The following is a 19610-nucleotide window of genomic DNA, read 5'->3' on the forward strand; positions in this document are numbered from 1 at the left end:
AGTCCACACATTCTTCTGAGTCCTGCCCTGCTATATCAGTTGTCCGAGCCAAGCCCCTCTGCCAGGGGCTGGACCTTCTTGGACGCTGGGTATCTGAAGAAGAAGCCATGAGAAGTTGTGGGTATATAAGAATGAGTTTATATTGCAGGAGCCAGTGCCATATAGCCATTACTAATAAGGAGCTATCAGGCAAAACAGTTCTTCCCAACAGCCCTATACAGGCGGCTGCACACTGGCTGATGAACAAATACATCTTTCTCAGGAAGCAGCAGTAGTCTCTGTACCCACAGCCTCACTAAGCAGCTGCATGCTGTCTCTAGACCTATTGCCTTACATAGAAGGAGCACCTGAACTCTCCCCCAAGCAGCCGCAGGAGCCTCTCTCTAGCCTCTCTCTCACACACTGGCTGGTATGTAGTATGTATTATACCACTTAGACAAAAGAGGCTTCTTTCCAAATAGTGACCTTGCTGTGCACCTGCATAGTCCTTGGACACCCTGATAAACATTCCCATGCTCAAAGTGGCCTTGGCTATCCGTTGTACTATAGATAAGGCCTTTCGCACTCTAATTGGCCTTGAGCATCCAGGGACTCTGGTATGGTTCCCACACATAGGTATCTAGTTAGTTATTAATAAAGGAAAGGATCAAATAGAATCAGGCATTAAGGCTGATTAAGTAGGGGCCTAAATCAGACAGTAAGTCTGATTAACTAGGAAGCTGTTGCATTCACAGATTCCCTAGGGGACAGCCATATCCTTGGCCAAATGGAAGCTAATCCCTAAGCATGCACAAAGAACTGGCTTTCAAACCTCCCTAGGGGACAACCCAGCCCTTTAGCTGGGATTACAGGGGAGGGTAGAATAGTAAGGGTGAAATTCCTTTGCTGGAAGGTAGATGCATGTGTTCTAAAAAACAGATGAGGCAAAATTATGGTGCATGCGCAGTGGGAGACAACATGGTAACATAAAAGGGAGGAGTCTAGCCTGGGAAAATCTGGGGTGACAATCTAACAGGATAAGGACATGAAACCCTGGAAGATTCAGGAAAGGGACTGGTCAGAGAAAACCCAAGGCAGTAGGCTAGATACTTTGAATTACAAGCCGGCTTGTTCTTGAAAACCAAGAAAATATATAGAGGATTATCAAGGATCTTAGAGCAGTTGCTACTGGACCCTGCGCACTGTCCACATCCCTGAAGACATATTTCTTCTTTTCACCCCAATAAATCTTACCACTATGCTTAAACTTCTCCCACTCATGTGCCCTTTGAAATTCTTTTCTTGCAGCATAGCTGTTAGATTTGATCAAATAATTGAATCGATACCCCCTCCTCTGGGAACTGACCTTTAGGCCACTTCACAAGGAACATTCCTTTTCGCTTAGATCACATTTCACTTTCTAAAACCATTATTTCTCCCCTCTGGAGTTTTCCAGGATTTGGACTGCCCAGAGAATTCTCTGCCTAGAAAAAAATCTTGCTTCGAGTCCTTTAAAATCTCTGACTACTGGTCCCTGGGTGTTGGAGTCATTTTAGGGCTCATCCCATCTGTATTCAGATGATGTAATCCTCTATAATAAAAGCCTAATTTGCTAAGTGTTAGATCGTCCAGTCGACTGTCAACCAATCAAAGCATAATATGCTAATGATAAGCTAAGGCAGCTCAACTGTTTGCTATGATGTGCATTGACCACCAGAGGGCAGATGCTCCGACCAGTAGGTTAGCTTGCTGCTGGGGTCCAGCTGATCAGGACTAAGCGAGATGGGCTGGACATACCCTGGAGCCATCCCGTGGTCCCTCCTTGGCTGGCCAACCTCTTGCATCCCTCCCCAACCTCGATCTTGCACTAGTGGGATCCCTTAGCCTGACCTGCACTCTCTCGCAATCTGGGACCCCTAGGGGGATGTCAGAGGTCCCTTTTCAGCCTAACAGCAGAATGACTGGTCGCTATGATGCCCACTGACCACTAGGGGGCAGATGCTCAATGCAGGAGGTGCCCCCTGATGGTCTGTGCTCTCCCACAAGGTGAAGACCGTTCAGCCAGAAGCCAGGCTTAGATATGGCAAGTCCTGTGAGGAGCAGACCTAAGCCATCAATAGGACATCCCCCAAGGGCTATGAGAGGGCACAGGCTGGGCATTTCAAAAATGCACGGATTTTGTGTACCAGGCCTCTAGTAAAGTTAATCCCTCACCACTTTGATCTCATGCATTCCTCCTTCAGCGACAATAACAATAGAAAAGACCGATTTTCACCAGCAACAAAAGGAAATTGTACGTTAAGAAAGACCCTAAGGATTTTGCACTCTAGAGAGAATCAGCATCCCTACACTTTAGCTAGTGAGATTGTCAGATAAGAACTATTATTATTATTACTACTAGATGCCTGTTCATGAAAATTCATTCACTGGAGGGGGTGGGCCTCAGCCCGGCCTGCCCCCTCACACATTCCAGGAGTCCTCAGAAGCAGAAGGTGATCAGGGGAAGGCAACGCCCGATCACACTTCTGCTGCTACCACTGCAGGCAGCACAAGCCTTGGGGGGGAGGGGGGAAGAGGGGCCCTGGGCAGCTGGGCAGCCACCATCTGAGGCTTGCCTGTGCCTTGGGCCAGCCCTGGGTGTCTGGGGGTAGCTGAGGTGACTGGGCATCACCATTTTGTGGCTGTGGGTGCCACCATCTTTGAGGTTAGTACAATCAATTAGCATATTCCCTCCTTATTGGCTGTGGGTGCTGGCATATTTGCAATGGTGTGAGGGTCAATTAGCATATTCCCTCTTTATTAGATAGGATTATTACTTCAACAACTAATGTGCCTCTGGCAGGGGGCTGAGAAATGCCTGTTAGAGTTTACATATATGTATTAAATGCCAAACTCCTCAGTGACTTATTCTGAACTGTTGTTTGTATTACTAGGCAACATCTGTTACCAAAATTTTACATTCTCCTAATGGCAATAGTTCTGAAATTCAGACAAAGGTTTTTTTTTAGATATAAATTTAAGATCTGAAGCACTGCAGGCCAATATAACTTTCTGTGCTCTCCTATGTGATCTGGGAGCTAGTTAGAAATACAAAACCTCAAGTTCATATCTACAGAATCAGAATTTGCATCTTAACAAAATCTCCAGATCAGTATGCACATTAAAGCTTGAGAAGCAGTGTTTCTTAAACTTGGAAGCACCTTACCATCAGTCTTCTGAAGGATGTTTTCTACAATACCAATGCCTGTGCTCTATCCCAGAAATTATGATTAAGGTTCGGGCATGGGATCTAAGCTTAGGTAAGTTTGTTTCCAACTCTAGGTCCTTGACTTCCCTTTTCATAGAGCATTTACCTAAGAACACTTGCAATGGTAAATTCTCTCTCTGCCCCTTTGAGATGTACTAGTAAATGTTCTCCCAGCCTCTTGCCAGTTTCACAACCTAGGCATGTCTTTCTCAAGACCTTGGAGCCATCACTTTGCGTAATAATGGAGGGAGACAGAGGCTCTATCTCCACATCTCTGTGGTTAGGTAGGGGGCTAACTTTGGTAACCACAAATTACCAAACACAGATGGGCTGACCACACTGACCAACCATAATGACCTTCAGGACCTTCTGACTAGCTCACCTCAGGTCATTCTCCTTAAAAATGGTTTAATGGGAAGTAGGCATACAAGCTACTTTTTAGACAGGAATGAAAAGTTAGGATGATTTTTTTTCACACCTGTTCCATACCTATTGAGACAATATAGCATAGCACATCCATTAACTGTTGCCTAGACTCGGCTTTGTTACCACTTGCTGTGTGACCTGAGGATGATTTCACAACCTCTTTGAGTCTCATTTTTCTTTTTTGTAAAATGGGGCTAGATGATGCACTTACTTCATAGTTTTGCTGTGAGGATTTAAGGTGTTACTATGTCTGTCACATAAGGAAAATTCAATAAACATTAGTTGTTGCCTATGGCAACTACTCTACAATGTTCAGAACTGACTCAGATTTTTTTTTTTTTTTGCCACCAATTAGTTCTGCCTTATTACTTTGATTTCTTCTTTCTTCCTTCCTTCCTTCCTTCCTTCCTTTCTTTCTTTTATTTTTTATTTTTTTATTTTTATTTTTTTTATTTTTTTACTTTTCATTCATTTTGTGCAAAACACATCTGATTTGCCCCAGATGGCATGTTCAAAGAGGTAAGTATTAAGTAGAAACCAATTATACTCTCCCCCCCAAGAAAGGAATTCATGATGAGCATTGCTAGAAAAATAGTAAAACCGCTTGGGAAAGAATGAGTAAATTAATAATAATAATAAGAAGAAAGTAAATCTATTTAATCTAGGACAAAAATCTGGATAAATGCATATACATCATTCTTTTAACTTTTTATCTGTAGAATGAAGATACTAGTACTATATCTAAGTCATTGGAATTTTTTCACGATTATACAAGATAACTTAGAGAGTGATTAGCATGGTTTCAACACTTGAAAAAAGTCCAATAAATCTTGTCTAGTTTTTTTGCCAATATATGGTACTTTTGTTTTAATTGACACTGTTGTCTAATGGGTAGAGGCAGGGATTCTGTTAGACATATCACAATGCACAGCACAGACTCCACAACAAAAAATTGTCTGGTCCAAATTGTCAATAGTGCCAAGGCTGAGAAATTTTTGTTCTAAGTAAAAATACTTTTGCTTATATCTAAAGTATAAATCCAGTTAATATAATTTTTAAAAACTCTCTAGTCTAGACCTAGTATGTAGATTTAAACAAAATTAAGAAAAAATTTGAACTTTTTTTCCTTAAAGCTGGTAACTGGCATTTAAAAGTGGGTTTCTTGCTGGAAATCAGTTGCTTCCCAGCATGTCTTATGTCATCTGCATTATGGTCCCCAGAGGCAGCCTGGTTCTTCTATAGTTACTTTTTTTTTTTTTTTAAATCTTTATTGTCGAAAGTATTGCAGATGTCCCCCTTTTTCCACTCTCTCCAGGTCTTTCACCAAACTATTGTCTGTGTCCATGGATTATGCATATATGCATATAAATTACTTTTTAAACTAGTCTCTTTCCTTGATGAAACATTTTTTTTACTTCATTTTTTTCTCCCTGCTTCTCTATACAGTACACTAAGCACTTAGAGAAAACAAATGAATTACAATCCACTGATTCTACTATAAGTGCATTCCATCAAAGTGCAATTGTGTCCCCAGTTACCTTTAAAATTCTCTGTACTTTCATCTTTTCTTACTTTGCTTTTCTCCCCTTCACATATAAGCTACTTATAAAACAGACACTACTTATTTTCAATGATTCTGCATTGACTCTTTTTCTGTATCTTGCATCTCCAATTTCTCCCTTTCTATCTGATCTCACATACAATAGAAGATGTTTTCCTTGAAGTAAGTTTCTTTCCAAGATAAAGTATTCTCTGACCCTTGTTTTGCTTCTAAACTTGAAGGAGCTACCTGCTCTTAATCTGCTTATTTGATAAAAACCTCTATATTAATTTCCTTAAAATCTGTTTTTCTTCACACTATTTTAATAAAATGTTTTTCAAAGGTCACTAGTGATCATCTAATTGCCAAATACAATAGCTTTTCCTTAGACTGCTGGGTTTCATTCCTTCATTTCCACCAATATGATTCATGTCTGAATCTAGACGTTCCAGAATAACATAACATTTATGACTAAAACTGCATTTATCATGTTATCTCAGAACCTGCTCACCTTTTTATGTTTCTAATTTAAAAACATTAACTTCCTTGAAACTCAGTCTTAAAACATGGGATCCTGCTCTGTTGTCCACTTATCAATATCATTACACTCATCCAGTCAATTCCCAATATGATTAATTCAAATATCATTTACATTTTCTTCTTTAGCCTGTTCTACAGTTCTAAAAATTTGTATAACTAAAACTTTCAAATTTTTATGAGGCATGAACATTATTCTATGCATTCTATATACTTACCAAATATAGTTTTCAAAATAACTCTGGAATCAGGAATGATTCCATTTTATAGATGAGGAAAATAGAGCTGAATGAGTTTAAGAGGATTAGTCAGAGCTACATAGCTATTTAGGCAATAAATGAATCCAAATATTATGTTCATGCTGCCATTGTCATCTGTGTCCTTCTTTAGGTTTGATTTTCAAAGTTTTCACCTACCAATTTGGAACTAACTGAACTACCTGATTTTGCATCCTAAAATTTTATTTTAGCTAGCCTGTGTCTTCTGTCTCATCCTGCTCCTTATGAATTTCCAGATCACTATCTTTATTTCATGCTTCCCTTCATTCATGGATGGATGCCCTTGTACCATATTTCCTTAAATCCAAATCCTAAATATGAGTTTCAAGTATTGACATAAATGTTGCCTCATCAAACAATATTGGTTTTCAAAGTAATTAGTATTTGAAATGAATGGATCAATATAATCATACAATTTTAGTGTTAGGTGGACATATGTAAATTTAACTGTTTATTCCTCTTATGCTAGAGTTTTCTGTACTCTGTTAAAATAGGGTTTGCTAGAACAATGAAATGGACCTTCTTAATTTTCTTTAAACAGTTTATTCCCTTCATACTATCTGTATTACAGTGAGAAAAAGTATGGATAGAATTGTAGCTAACTTTTCAACAAAACTTCATAGCGCGACTGCCTGGAAAACTGGTCCTCTACAAATATAAAATATTGACTTTGTCAGTAAGCATTTAAGGAATTGATTAAGTCTGAATTACAGTAACTCAGGTTGGCAAATGGATTTAGACTCCAGTGCTAACTAAGATCCATTTGCCATGGCTGCCTAGAACAGCAGGGCAGAGTGCAGTGATCTATGTTTCGGTCTGGAAATGGAAACGAATGGTACTTGTAGCACATATTTGTTATTTATATACTAACCAAATTTATTAGCAACTGGCATATTAATTAAATTGCTAACTTATTTATATAATGCATACATACCTCCCTCCCTAGTGCTTAAAATACAGGGGATCACCATTATCCTAGCCTGAAAAGCACAAAGGAGGATTTGCATCATTTTAAAAATTATTTCACAAAGATCATGCTAAGGCCTGAAAAATTATGCTTGGCATGCAAAAGAGAACACCTTTCTATGGTGGGATGTCCTTGCTTCTATATCTCTAAAGAAAGAAAGAAAGAAAGAAAGAAAGAAAGAAAGAAAGAAAGAAAGAAAGAAAGAAAGAAGGAAGGAAGGAAGGAAGGAAGGAAGGAAGGAAGGAAGGAAGGAAGGAAGGAAGGAAGGAAGGAAGGAAGGAAGGAAGAAAGGAAGGAAGAAAGAAAGAAAGATATATTTATACTCTCTATATATTAGAGTATATATAAATATTAGAGGCTGGATGCATGAATTCATGTATGGGTGGGGTCCGGCCAACCTGGCCAGGGGGAGGGGACATGGGCAGTTGGCCAACCTGCTTGCTGGTTGAACTCCTGATTGAGGGGACAATTTGCATATTAGCCTTCAATTATATAGAATATACACTGAATGGCCAGATTATTATGCATTCAGAGAACATAATAATCTGGCAACTCAGTATATATATTCAGAGGAAGGGAGAGAGAAAGAAACATCAGTGTTGAGAGAGAATCATTGATTGATTGCTTCCTGCACACCTCACATGGGAGATTGAGGCCCCACAACTCAGGTATGTGACCTAATGGGGTTCGGGGAATCGAACTGTAACCTCCTGGTTCATATATTGACACTCAACCACTGAGTCACATTGGCCAGGCTGATGTCTTTCTTTCCTAAGTCAGTAATAGGCAAACATTATCAAATTCTAATCTTCAAATTTATAATTAGGACTATGGTAATTAATTCCTTTGTTTTTGTTTTGTGAATATAACTTAGTAGAGGGAAAAACAGTGTAAATTTAATCACTGTTAGATTCATGCATATTTTAGACTTGCTTTGATAAGACTATAGCAAATTATAGTAAACATGTTTTGAAGGAGCAAGACTTCTCTGTTACCCCATAAGAAATAAAATTTTGGTTTACTTCTAGATATGGATAGTCTTATACATAACATACACACTTTCTTTGCTTAAATTTAGGTAGCATCTATGTTTTCTTTATTTTCAATTCCCCTTTGGAAGTTGAGGAGAATGATTTAACTGTTTCCTTTCTTCTGGTTTTATTATTTTGCATGTTATGTTTACAACCTTTCCATATTAGTCTGCATATTCCTTGGGGGATAAAACCATGTATCATTCATGATTGTATTCCTAGCAACACTCTCCACATTGCCTTACACAAAATAGCTTTAAACATGCTGTCTGAATGAATGAATAAATGAATAATGAGTTAGAAGGACTTCAATTCTCTTGTCTTGAAGGTTAAAGCAATTGTGATTTTATATTTCAAATAAGAGTACAATTCTCACTTTTGTTTGGGTATTTTCTTATTTAATTTTGTTTTAATAAATGAATAGAATGAAAATGTTGAACCCATTAAAAAGCCTAGTAGAAAAAAAAAAACTATCAAATTAGATACTGCAAAGGCAAAAACTGTTAAATGAACTTTAGACTATTAGAATTAGTTAGAAGCAAACTGTCCAACAACATCATATCCCAAATCCATGGTCAGAGGAGAGAGGTGAGTTGAATCTGTCTTATTGGAATTTTAAACTCATTGGAACCTAATTCTCTGCTTCATACCCATCTTTAGCAGAACTTTCTGAGAGCTCAATAGAGCTCCAAACAGAAAAACAAAGCTTCTGATCCAGTTTCATTCTTTTGCATATGGCTTTCCAGTTTGCCTGCACCACTTCACATCTGTTAGAGTGGCTATTAACAAGACAAGCAATAACAACTGTTGGAGAGGTTGTTGAAAAAAGGGTGGGAATGTAGACTGTCATAACCACAATTGAAAACAGTCTGGCGATTCCGAAAAAAAAAAAAAAAAAAAAAAAAAAAAGGAATAGACCTACCATACAGCCCAGCAATTTCTGCCCTGGGTATATACCCAAAAAACTTAAAAAGATATATGCACCCCAATGTTCATGGCAGCATTATTCATGGTGGCCAAGACATGGAAACAACATAAGTGTCCTGTGATAAATGATTGTATAAAGAAGATATGGTACATATACACAATGGAATACTACCCAGCCATAAGAAAGGATGAAATAGCACCACTCACAACAACATGGATGGACCTTGAGAACATTATGCTAAGTGAAAGAAGTCAGTCAGAAAAGGCTAAGAACTATATGATTTCACTCATATGTGAGATATAAAACAGAAACTTTTCAACATAAAGAGCAGTGTGGTAGTTGGCAGAGGGAAGGGGGTTGGGGTGAAGGGGATCCTAATATATGATGACTAGAGAAGATTTGACTTTCAGTGGTGAGCACACGGTACAACATAGGAATCTTGTAACATAGAAAACCACACCTGAAACCATAAGATCATATTTACCAATGTCACCCAATAAATTTAATAAAAAAGAAAATAAAAGAATAGCCTGATGCTCTTTCAGACCTCATTATCAAAGCAAGAGCTGTCATACATGATTTTGATCAAGAGGAAAATAAAATAAGTTTGAGACTTTCTCATTTGCAAAAATTAACTTCCAAAGCACTGGGGTGGCTAGTAACAGAGCTGCCTTTCAAATTCAATACATCACTTAAGGGGAAAAAAACACACACAAAAAACTCAGATTTTAAAGCAGTTCAAAAATTGATAACTATGACATAAGAAAAGGCCAAGTGAGTCAGGAATGAATGCTGCCTGTTAGAGAATTGTTTTCAAGTGCAGTTAAATTAAACTTTTTTTTTTTTCTCATAGAACTCCATACTATTGTAAAAACCATCCTATATAATAAAAGGCTAAACGCAAATGTTTCCTCAACCTGGAATTCGACTGGGAGTTCTATCAGGGGGCATGGTTGGTCTGCCAACCATCTGTGGCCCCTCCCCCTGGCCAGCCCCACCCCCCAATCAGCCCCTTCCATCTCAATCGGGAGTGGGGATGGCAGGCCAACTTCCCAAGTCCTCTCTGGCCTGCTGGCCTAGCCCAATTGGCCTTGACTCCTGGGCAGGCCGGCCAGACCCCACACATGCACGAATTCATGCACCAGGCCTCTAGTCTCCATATAAAGCAGTTAAATTTTTGAGGGACTGGTTATTAGCTTCTACTTGATGATCCATATTGTTGGGCTCCTAGAAAGAGTTACAATTATTATAGAATCCAGCAACATTAACTTTTGCTACCATGGGATCACAGAAATGTTTTTATTCCAGTGACATCATCAATACAGTCTTTCATTCTCTCCAAAATCATATGCTCATGTAATTTCTTTTTGGTGACAATTGAGTTATTTAAGTAGCTATTAACTACCCATCACAATAACTTGAATATTCAGCGTACCCTTTTGATGACAAGGAATCTTTTTTCATCCATGGAGACAAGATGCTGTCACTTGTTTCACATTCCTTCCTAAAGGCTTATTTATTTCAAGCTGCTTACATATTTGAGGTAACTTTGCTTTTTTGTTGTTTGACAAGATTGAAATTCTTCATTATTGCATACAGCATGTTTAAAGAGTAAGAATTAATGTGCTTTTCTTATTGCAGAACCAAAGACTTTCATGGAAGAGCAAGGTTCCTTACTGAAAACTTGAAAAAATTCAAATGGAAAATGATATTCATTATCATACAAGTAATAAAACCTCCTCTTTTTAAATAACTGTTTTTCTTATTTCAAAGCTGCAAACTAAATGCTGTGACCAATTTATATACAATGTTTGTGTCCTTTCTGGAAATGCTATAACTTACATAGAATCTAAAACAACATTTTTCCTATGTAAAAAAAAACACTGTTTTTCAAAAATATCATCCCAAGGTATATTTAAATCAAACCATGTGAACACCCCTGTTTCACTATATTTATTTCAAGGACACTTATAAGTATACGGTGTTAGCAATTTTCTACCAATATAACAGCAATTGATTTACTCAGCTGCACAAAACTGCACTGTTTTTCTTAAAGCTTTGAAACTCTTGTATGAGAGGTGGAGCACTCTCCATAGACTTGTAATGCATTAAATTTCTAAGACTTCAAAGGGAGCATAATTAACTCAATGCCACATAATTGCTCCAGGGACAGAAAAAAAAAAAAAGAGAGATAGAAACAGAATTGATATGCCCATTTTGCCCCCTAGAAATTAAATGACAATGCTAAGTGAGTAATTTTGTTTTTAAACCATAAACTTTTGACTTTTAAGTTAATACGTCCCTTGAATATTTCAACAACTTTCCAGGCCAACTTACAAATTACATGAAGCAGTAAAGGTGGGAATTCCACTATTCCCCATTTTTGTCCACAATTTCTCCCTCCATCTCTTCCTCTTAGATGCTTACTGAACCTGACTGTCACTGCCCTCCTCATAACCTTTAGTTCCTCTATCTTTCCTCTTATCCCAATCTATCAGTTTCTTTCTAGCTTCACTTGCCTTTCTATCCATCATATAATCTAAGTAAGTTCTATAAATACTTCCCTTAGGAACCAACAATGTACCCCTTTGACCTGCTGACAACTTACTTTACCAGTTTTACACTGTGAGTGGCCTCTATCTTCTACTGTCAGCATTTGCTGTAAAGGAGTAGAACTGTGCTGGAGGAAGTTAGAGAGCACTATTGATTAGATCTAGAGAGACCTTTAATTTTTATAACTGCAAATTTGAACAAAATGTTACATGCTGTACTTTCCAAATCTAAAATGACAGGATTCAACATATTATTTCATAAAAATTGCAGCAGTGGTTCTTAAAAATACTTTATGCTTCTTTATTTTTAATTTTTATTTTATTTTTTAAATATATTTTATTGATCTTTTACAGAGAGGAGGAGAGAGCAATAGAGAGCTAGAAATGTCGATGAGAGAGAGCTAGAAGCTGTCTCTTGCACACTCCCTACCGGAGATGTGCCCACAACCAATGTACATGCCCCTGACTGGGAATAGAACCTGGGACCTTTCAGTCTGCAGACAGATGCTCTACCACTGAGCCAAACCGGTTTCGGCACTTTACACTTCTTTAGTTTTAATCTCTAAAAATCTGAAAGAACATTATGGAACTTTTGGCTCAAGAAGGTTAATGGGAGCAAGCCAAAATCGGAACAGAATACAGTGGACTGAATAAACCAATAACCATGAAGAATAAATGTAAAAGGCTATAAGAAAAGTGTTTTAAAATAAATTACTGAAAGAAAAAGAAAAAAAGAAGTTGAATCAGTGGTATCTGATGAAGAAGGTAGAAGGAGCCTTAGACTAAATATCATTGTAAGGGGCAGAGCACAGAGCCATCTATCCTGCTGACATTTTGATACTTGCAAACACCAAGTCAAATGGAGGGCAGAAGTGAGACCGGGAGCTGAAAAGCAGCAGTGTACAATCAATTTGTCAATTCTTGTCATTTGCTGTAGTTATATTCTATAAATTTATCACGTATACTGAATTAGTAAACACTGAGCCATAACTTCTAGAGAAAGCACAGGGTTTGGCTTCTTTGTTTGAGAGAGAGAGAGAGAGAGAGAGAGAGAGAGAGAGAGAGAGAGAGAGAAAGAATTATGTTTCAATTCCTTCTGGCTGCTATAATAAAATACCACAGATTAGGTAGTTTATAAAACAACAAAAAATAATTTATAAGTCCTAAAAGGCTAGAAGTTTAAAATCAAGGTGTCAACATGGCCCTCTGATTGCACACTTCTCCTTATATTTTCACTTGGTGGAAGGGGAGGGGCTAGAGAACTCTATGGAATCTCTTTATTTTTAGAATAGCACTAATCTTATTTATGAAGACTTCACCTTCATGACTTAAGCACCCACAAAGGCCCCACCTCCTGATAGTATCACATTAAGCAAAATATTTCAACATATGGATTTGCAGGGGTTACAAACATTCACATGATAGCATCTTGAGTCATTAACATTGAACTCATGGCCAAGGGCACTAAACTCAGTCCCCAATGAATCTTATCTAGCACACATACTTACTCAGTAAAAGGCAACCCAGCCTGCTTGTGTTTGGGAAGATGAATGGCACTTCAGCACTACACTTGGAGGCCATTTCACACAGTGAAATAACCAACAAAAGGCACAGAAAATGCAAAAGAATACATTTACAATATGAGAGCTGAAATAAGAATGCAGAGCATAGATTTGATCAGGGAGTATGGGCTGTTGGTAACTCAAATTTTTTAGTTCTGTATATTTTTGTGAATGACAATGAAAGCATCTCCAGTGTTGAGTTTACAATTATAAATAAATTTTAATTAGTACATGAATTTGCATATACAGAATCAGTAAATCAAATGGATCAAGTCTATGTAAATATTTGTTGATTTTGGCATATATATATATATATATATATATATATATATATATGCACACAAAAAAAGTAGTATTCTCTTTGGAAGACCCAAGTGGACTTTCTGGGGTAAAATAGGGCAACTATTATTGGCATTATTATTCTAGAGCAAGGACCACACACAAACACAAAATCTAGTACTAACTCAAATTGAATGGCAATGTCCCATTTACTCAACCTTTTGAGTTCCATGCTGCTTGCTTTTTGAATGAATTGTTGGTAGTACTGAAGGGTTTAGCCTATTCCCTATGTGGGGAAATGCTTCTAGAAGGCATGAGATGAGTTTGAGAATAGCTCATTGAGAAACAGAAATAACTATATATTAGAGGACAGTATAGCCAGATTAAGATAGGGAAGGTAGTGAGTTCACATTATTTCTGGCACTCCTGTTCACTGCTTGAGTCTGTAGCATAAACTTTGCCCACAGTTTGAACACATAAAATCACTGATTGTGAAAGACCAGTGAGTGGGAAAAATGGTGGCTGGGTAGAGGAAGGGGGAGAAGTTTCTCAGGAAAATCACAAACATGGTTTTCATATGGTTAAGAACAAAGATAGAAATAGGGAGAAACCAAGATGGTGGCATAAGGAAACACCTGAACTTGCTGCCTGGCACAACAACTTCAAAACTACAACTAAAAGACAAAACAGACATCATCCAGAACCACAGGAAGACTAGCTGAGTGAAAATTTTACAACTAGAAGGGAAGAGAAAAGCGCACTGAGACTCAGAGAAGGTGCCGAAGGCAGAGGTACAGAGGGGCATGAGGAGAGGGAGGTGCATGGAGAGGGCTAGCAACTGAGTACGTGGCTGGCATTTTAAATTTTCAGGGAAACACATGCACCCAACTGTATTGAACTCCAGTTCCAGATGAGACTCTGGGGACCCAGACTTATATGGGGAAAAACTGGACTGTCTGGAAGTGAGCAGAACTCGTGGGTGGTTTTCTATCAGAGGTGCTTGCAGAGATTACCGTGGGACACTGAGACCTGGGGGCCTCCTAGAGTAGGGCTAATGAAAAGCCATTGCTATTTGCTATTCCCTGAGACTTTGCCCCATCAAGCTGTAAGCAGAAGCTTTTGCATATGAATGGCCTAGTCCTTTGAATTCTAAACTTACCTATCAAACTGCAGCTGAGTCAGAGAGACCAGGAATATCCAAAAGAAGGCCCAATGCCCCATGGAAGCTTGCATTATTTCACAGCTGGGCTTCATCTGAGCACTTTCAAAACCCAAACAAAGAAGAGGAATCTGCATATTTCTCCTTAGCTCCTCCTGGGTGGCCTCAGGCAGAGGCTAAATTAGCACCTCCATGGAGATCCAAGAGCCAGTGTACCAGGGGTCAGAGTAGGACCATCGAGATTACAACTCCTCAGATCCATAAGGGACATACTCGGGGGACAGACTTAGTGAACACCAAAACCCCACTGAAGCAAGTTTTGCCTCATAAGAGTTTCTCCAGCATAGAAGTTCTCCCATCCTAGACACAGCTGATCCTCACAGCCAATTTGCCTGGAGGTCAATTCCTCCCAGTGATACCAATAACAATCAAGGTTTGACCTCAACAAGACTGTGCACACAGCCCACAAAGGGGTGAACCAAGAGTGTGTTAGATGTCAACTTGGGCCTTATAGGAAACCTAACACACAAAGCCATTCTATCAACTTTGGGAAGCAACCAAAATGCAGAAACAAAAAAAAACAGGTCACAAATAAAAGAAATGGAGGAAAGCAAACTACTGGATATGGAGTTCAAAAGCACAGTTATAAGGTTCTTCAAGAATCTCCTAGAAACCACCAATAAATTTAGTGAGACCCTCAAGGACATGAAAAAGGACCAACTAGAAATTAAGCATACACTGACTGAAATAAAGAATAATGTACAGAGACCCAACAGAAGACTAGAGGATCACAAGAATCAAGTCAAAGATTTAAAATACAAAGAAGTAAAATAAACATCCCACCGGAAAAGAAAAAAAAAATCCAAAAATATGAAGATAATGTAAGGAGCCTCTGGGACAATTTCAAGCGTACCAACATCCAAATTATTGGGTTGCCAGAAGAAGAGAGCAAAATACTTAAAACCTATTTGAAGAAATAATGACAGAAAACTTCCCCCACCTGGTGAAAGAAATAGAATTACAAGTTCAGGAAGCACAGAGAACCCCAAACAAAAGGAATCCAAAGAGGACCACACCATGGCACATCATAATTAAAATGTCAAGGACAAAAGACAAAGAGAGAATACTAAAAACAGCAAGAGAAAAACAGTTAGTTACATACAAAAGAGCACCCATACAACTGTCAGCTAATTTCTCAACAGAAACTATGCAGGCCAGAAGGAAATGACAAGAAATATTCAAAGTGATGAATAGCAAGAACCTACAACCAGATTACTCTACCCAGCAAAGCTAACATTTAGACTTGAAGGTCTGATAACGAGCTTCACAGAAAAGAAAAAGCTAAAGGAGTTCATCACTACCAAACCAGTATTATATGAAATGCTGAAGGGTATTCTTTAAGAAGAAGAAAAAGGTAAAGATTAAAATTATAAACAACAAAGTAACAACAAATATATATCTAACAACAAATGAATCTAAAAATCAAGTCAATAAAAAATCTGATTAAAAGAATAATCTGGTGAATATAACGGAATCAGGGGCATAGAAAGGGAGTTGACTGACAATTCTCAGGAGAAAGGGGTGTGGGGATGAGGGAAGAGACTGGACAAAAATCATACACCTATGGATGAGTACAGTGTTGGGGATGAGGACATGGGGTGAGGTGGGGTGGGAACCAGGTGGAAGGGAGCTATGGTGGGAAAAATAGGAACTGTAATAATCTGAACAATAAAGATTTAAAAAAAGAAAAATTTAAAATAAATTTAAAAAGACAAAGATAGAAATAGGTTATTACAAGAATCAAATTTCAGCCCTAGGTGGTTTGGCTCAGTGGATAGAGCGACAGCCTGCAGACTGAAGGGTCCCAGGGGCACATGCCTGAGTTGTGTGCTTGGTCCCCAGTGCGGGGCATGCAGGAGGCAGCCAATCAACGATTCTCTCTCATCACTGATGTTTCTATCTCTCTCTACTCCTTCCTTCTTCTCTAAAATCAATAAAATATATTTTTAAAAAAAAGAATCAAAGTTCAGAATTAAGGATAGAGGGCCATGGTCACAATGTAAGTCAAGATCATCTAAGTTGAAATTTATCAATAATATAAAGATGTTCAAATAAAATTACTTTAATAAAGTCTGGACTCATTTTATCAATCTTGAAACATCAAGTTGTGGTTATTGGTCATGGATAGCCTTCTTCTGATAGAGCTCCATGTGGTATAACATTCTGGGCTCTAGCCTCATCAATCAATCCCTCTCTGGTTGCATGTGCAAAAGAGCTTCAGTTTTTTGTTTTTGTTTTGTTTCTTTCTCCCAAAAAAATGAATTAATTTTTCCTGTTTCTGTTATCCAACTTTAAAAACATTATCTTTAACTTATTTTTTTACTTTTATCACCAAACTTCTCAAGTAGTTAACATATTGAATTCTATTAATTTCCTCCATGACCCTTTGCAATTTCTCTCTATTCTTTGCCATTCTTAGGAACCTTTTGGCTCCTCAATACAAATATCTATTTTGAGTTTCCAGTCTAAAATGTTTAACTCTAATAGCTACACTACACTCTGTTCTAGTTACTTTAAACCCATGACATATCATTATTTGGGTTCCCCCTTAACTTTAAAATTTATTAAAAATATTTTACTATTGGTTTCAGAAAGAAAGGGATAGAAAGAGATAGACATTTTTATAATAAGAGAGAATCAGTGATCAGCTGTCTTCTGCATGACCTGCAATCAGGGCATGTGCCCTACAGCAGGAATCGAACTGTGACCTTCATAGGTTGACACTCAACCACTGACCCACACTGGCCAGACTCTCCCTACCTTTTAGACTATCATTTACCCATTCCCTGCATAGTTTTTTATACTTTGTAAAATTAGTGGAGCTTCCCTGAGATATCATTTATAGCTTTCTAGATTATTATTTATAAAACCCCCTTCAGATATTTCGTCCATGTGCAAGCTTTTAAAGGCACTCTGTGCCAAGAAATCTCTCATGCGTAGACTTTCCTATTATCCCAACTCTTTCTGGCTATTTTCATCCCACTTTTTGGTTAATGTTCACAGTTTCCCTTTTGTCACCACACATCCACCACTCAACATAGAAATCTGTCTTCTTTTCTATCTCACAAATGAACTTGTTATTGCTAACTAACTAGACTTCTGGGTTTTTCAGTCTAATACACTTCAGCCCTTCTTTTACTGGACAATTCATTGGCAATATCAAGTTGATATTATTTTCTCCTTTGCTTTGTATACATTTTTCTTTTGTACTTTTTCCCCCCCTACTTTGCTTTCCCCCTACTGCTTAGGTTTTTCTTGGTTTCCTTTGCTAGATCTTACTTCCCTGCCTGTGTCTGGTCTTCAATTGTGCCTTTCCCCTTACCTGACTTACTGTTTCTTTACACACTACAGTGCTTTAAATATGTATGTCTTAGGACCTGAGAACTCTTCAGCATTTGAACCATGTAACTAAATATTTACTGCATATATATTTACTTGAACATGAGGAAAAACTCCGAGGATTAAATAACACATTCAACATGGCCAACATACACTCTTCACCTTCTCCCCAGACCTGCTCTTCCTCATATGTTGCCTCACCTCTATTTACTTGCCTCCCCACCTTCATAAAAGGCTCTATCCCCCACCCCCTTTTTTTAGGCCATATCCTAGGATAGCTTATTAATCCATATTAATATGTTCAAGTCAATACATTATTTCCATTTTACTGATGACAAAACCGAAGCTCAGAAATGTTAAGAAATTTGCCAATACAACATCACCAGAAAATGGCTAAAACAGATTAGTATTTACCTATTACATCCTGCATTTCTTTTATGAATTTCTACTCTGGACACTAAGTCTAGTTCAAATGTGGCTTCTTAATGAAGCCCTCTCTGATCTCCCCAGCCAAAAATGAACTCAGAAGCTTCAACCTGATTTACTTAATTTTAAGATTCCAATTTATAATACATGTCATTGACTATTTCTCTTCAAACTTTTAACAGACTTTGTGTCTCTTAAAGGAAAGAACCAGCTCCTGCCAAATGGGAAATATTGTTTCTATTGTGAAAAAGTATAGTTGTTCAATTTGCAAGACTAGAAAAGCTTAAAGTTCTATATTTATCCTTAAGCTGCACAACAAAGTTCTCTATTAAAATTAAAAAAGACAGCATTTATATTTTCCAAAAAGTTTTATTATTCTTAGTGATTTACATTCTGCTTCAGTTCCTTGATACCATTTATATAGTGTCATAGAACTTCTAACACATTCTTAATTTGGATGATTTATAGCAGTGCTTTGGGAATTAAAGAAAGCAAAATAGAGAAGTGAGAAAAAAGCATTACTCAAATAAAGTCACCAGAATGAGAAACACTAATAATAAACCCATGTAAAAGTATGTACTGTCATGGCCCTACCTAGCACTATATAAAACCAAAAAACTTGAAGCAAGGCAAAAATGACTTACAATAATCCTTTGCAAGGCAATAGCAAGCATTTTAGAACACAGAGGTGTGTCATCAATCTATAAAGAGCCTTAATTATATTTTGACAAAGTTTCTAAGCTTCTAGCCAAATGAACAGATACAATAAAAATTTTGAGGATGCGGCATCATAAAGTGTATAGTGGTCATTACTTTGCAGTTTCAGATGGTGTTAATTATTTGTCTTAGTACAGATTTCACAGAGCAGAACTAAACTTGCTATACGTTTTCGTAAAAGTAATAAGGCAACAAAAGCCTGAGTCAACTAAATCTTTTCGCAGAAGTAAAATTTTAACTTGCAAAAGAATTTAAGGGTTAGTTAAAGAATTCACACTTTTGAATTTATTCTTAATTTATTAGATTCTTTCAGGTCAATGGCACTTTTATACCCCCCATAAGATTTCTTAAAACCATCCTGGCCCTGTGCCTACATATATATAGAAATGCAAATATTCTCAGCAATTAGCTGGACAGTACCGGGTAAATGCAATGAGCCAGAAATTCACTGTGCTAACCACAATTAGTGCTGATGAGTTGTATACTTAATATCCTCTTGCTGCTCTTAAATTTCAACTTCTCTGTGAGATATATTTCGATGCATTTCATTTTAACACCCTGCCCCCAACTCTTGACAAGTTTT

The 19610-nt window shown here is 37.6% G+C and overlaps 1 protein-coding gene across 1 annotated transcript in view; it reads right to left on the minus strand.

Annotated features, from left to right (window-relative positions):
* Positions 1 to 19610, minus strand: part of GRID2 (glutamate ionotropic receptor delta type subunit 2) — a 1250164-nt gene that overhangs the window by 607163 nt on the left and 623391 nt on the right. The window lies entirely within an intron of this gene.

The sequence above is a fragment of the Pipistrellus hanaki genome, assembly GCF_964339955.1.
Source record: "Pipistrellus hanaki genome assembly, chromosome: 1".
Classification (NCBI taxonomy): Eukaryota; Metazoa; Chordata; class Mammalia; order Chiroptera; family Vespertilionidae; genus Pipistrellus; species Pipistrellus hanaki.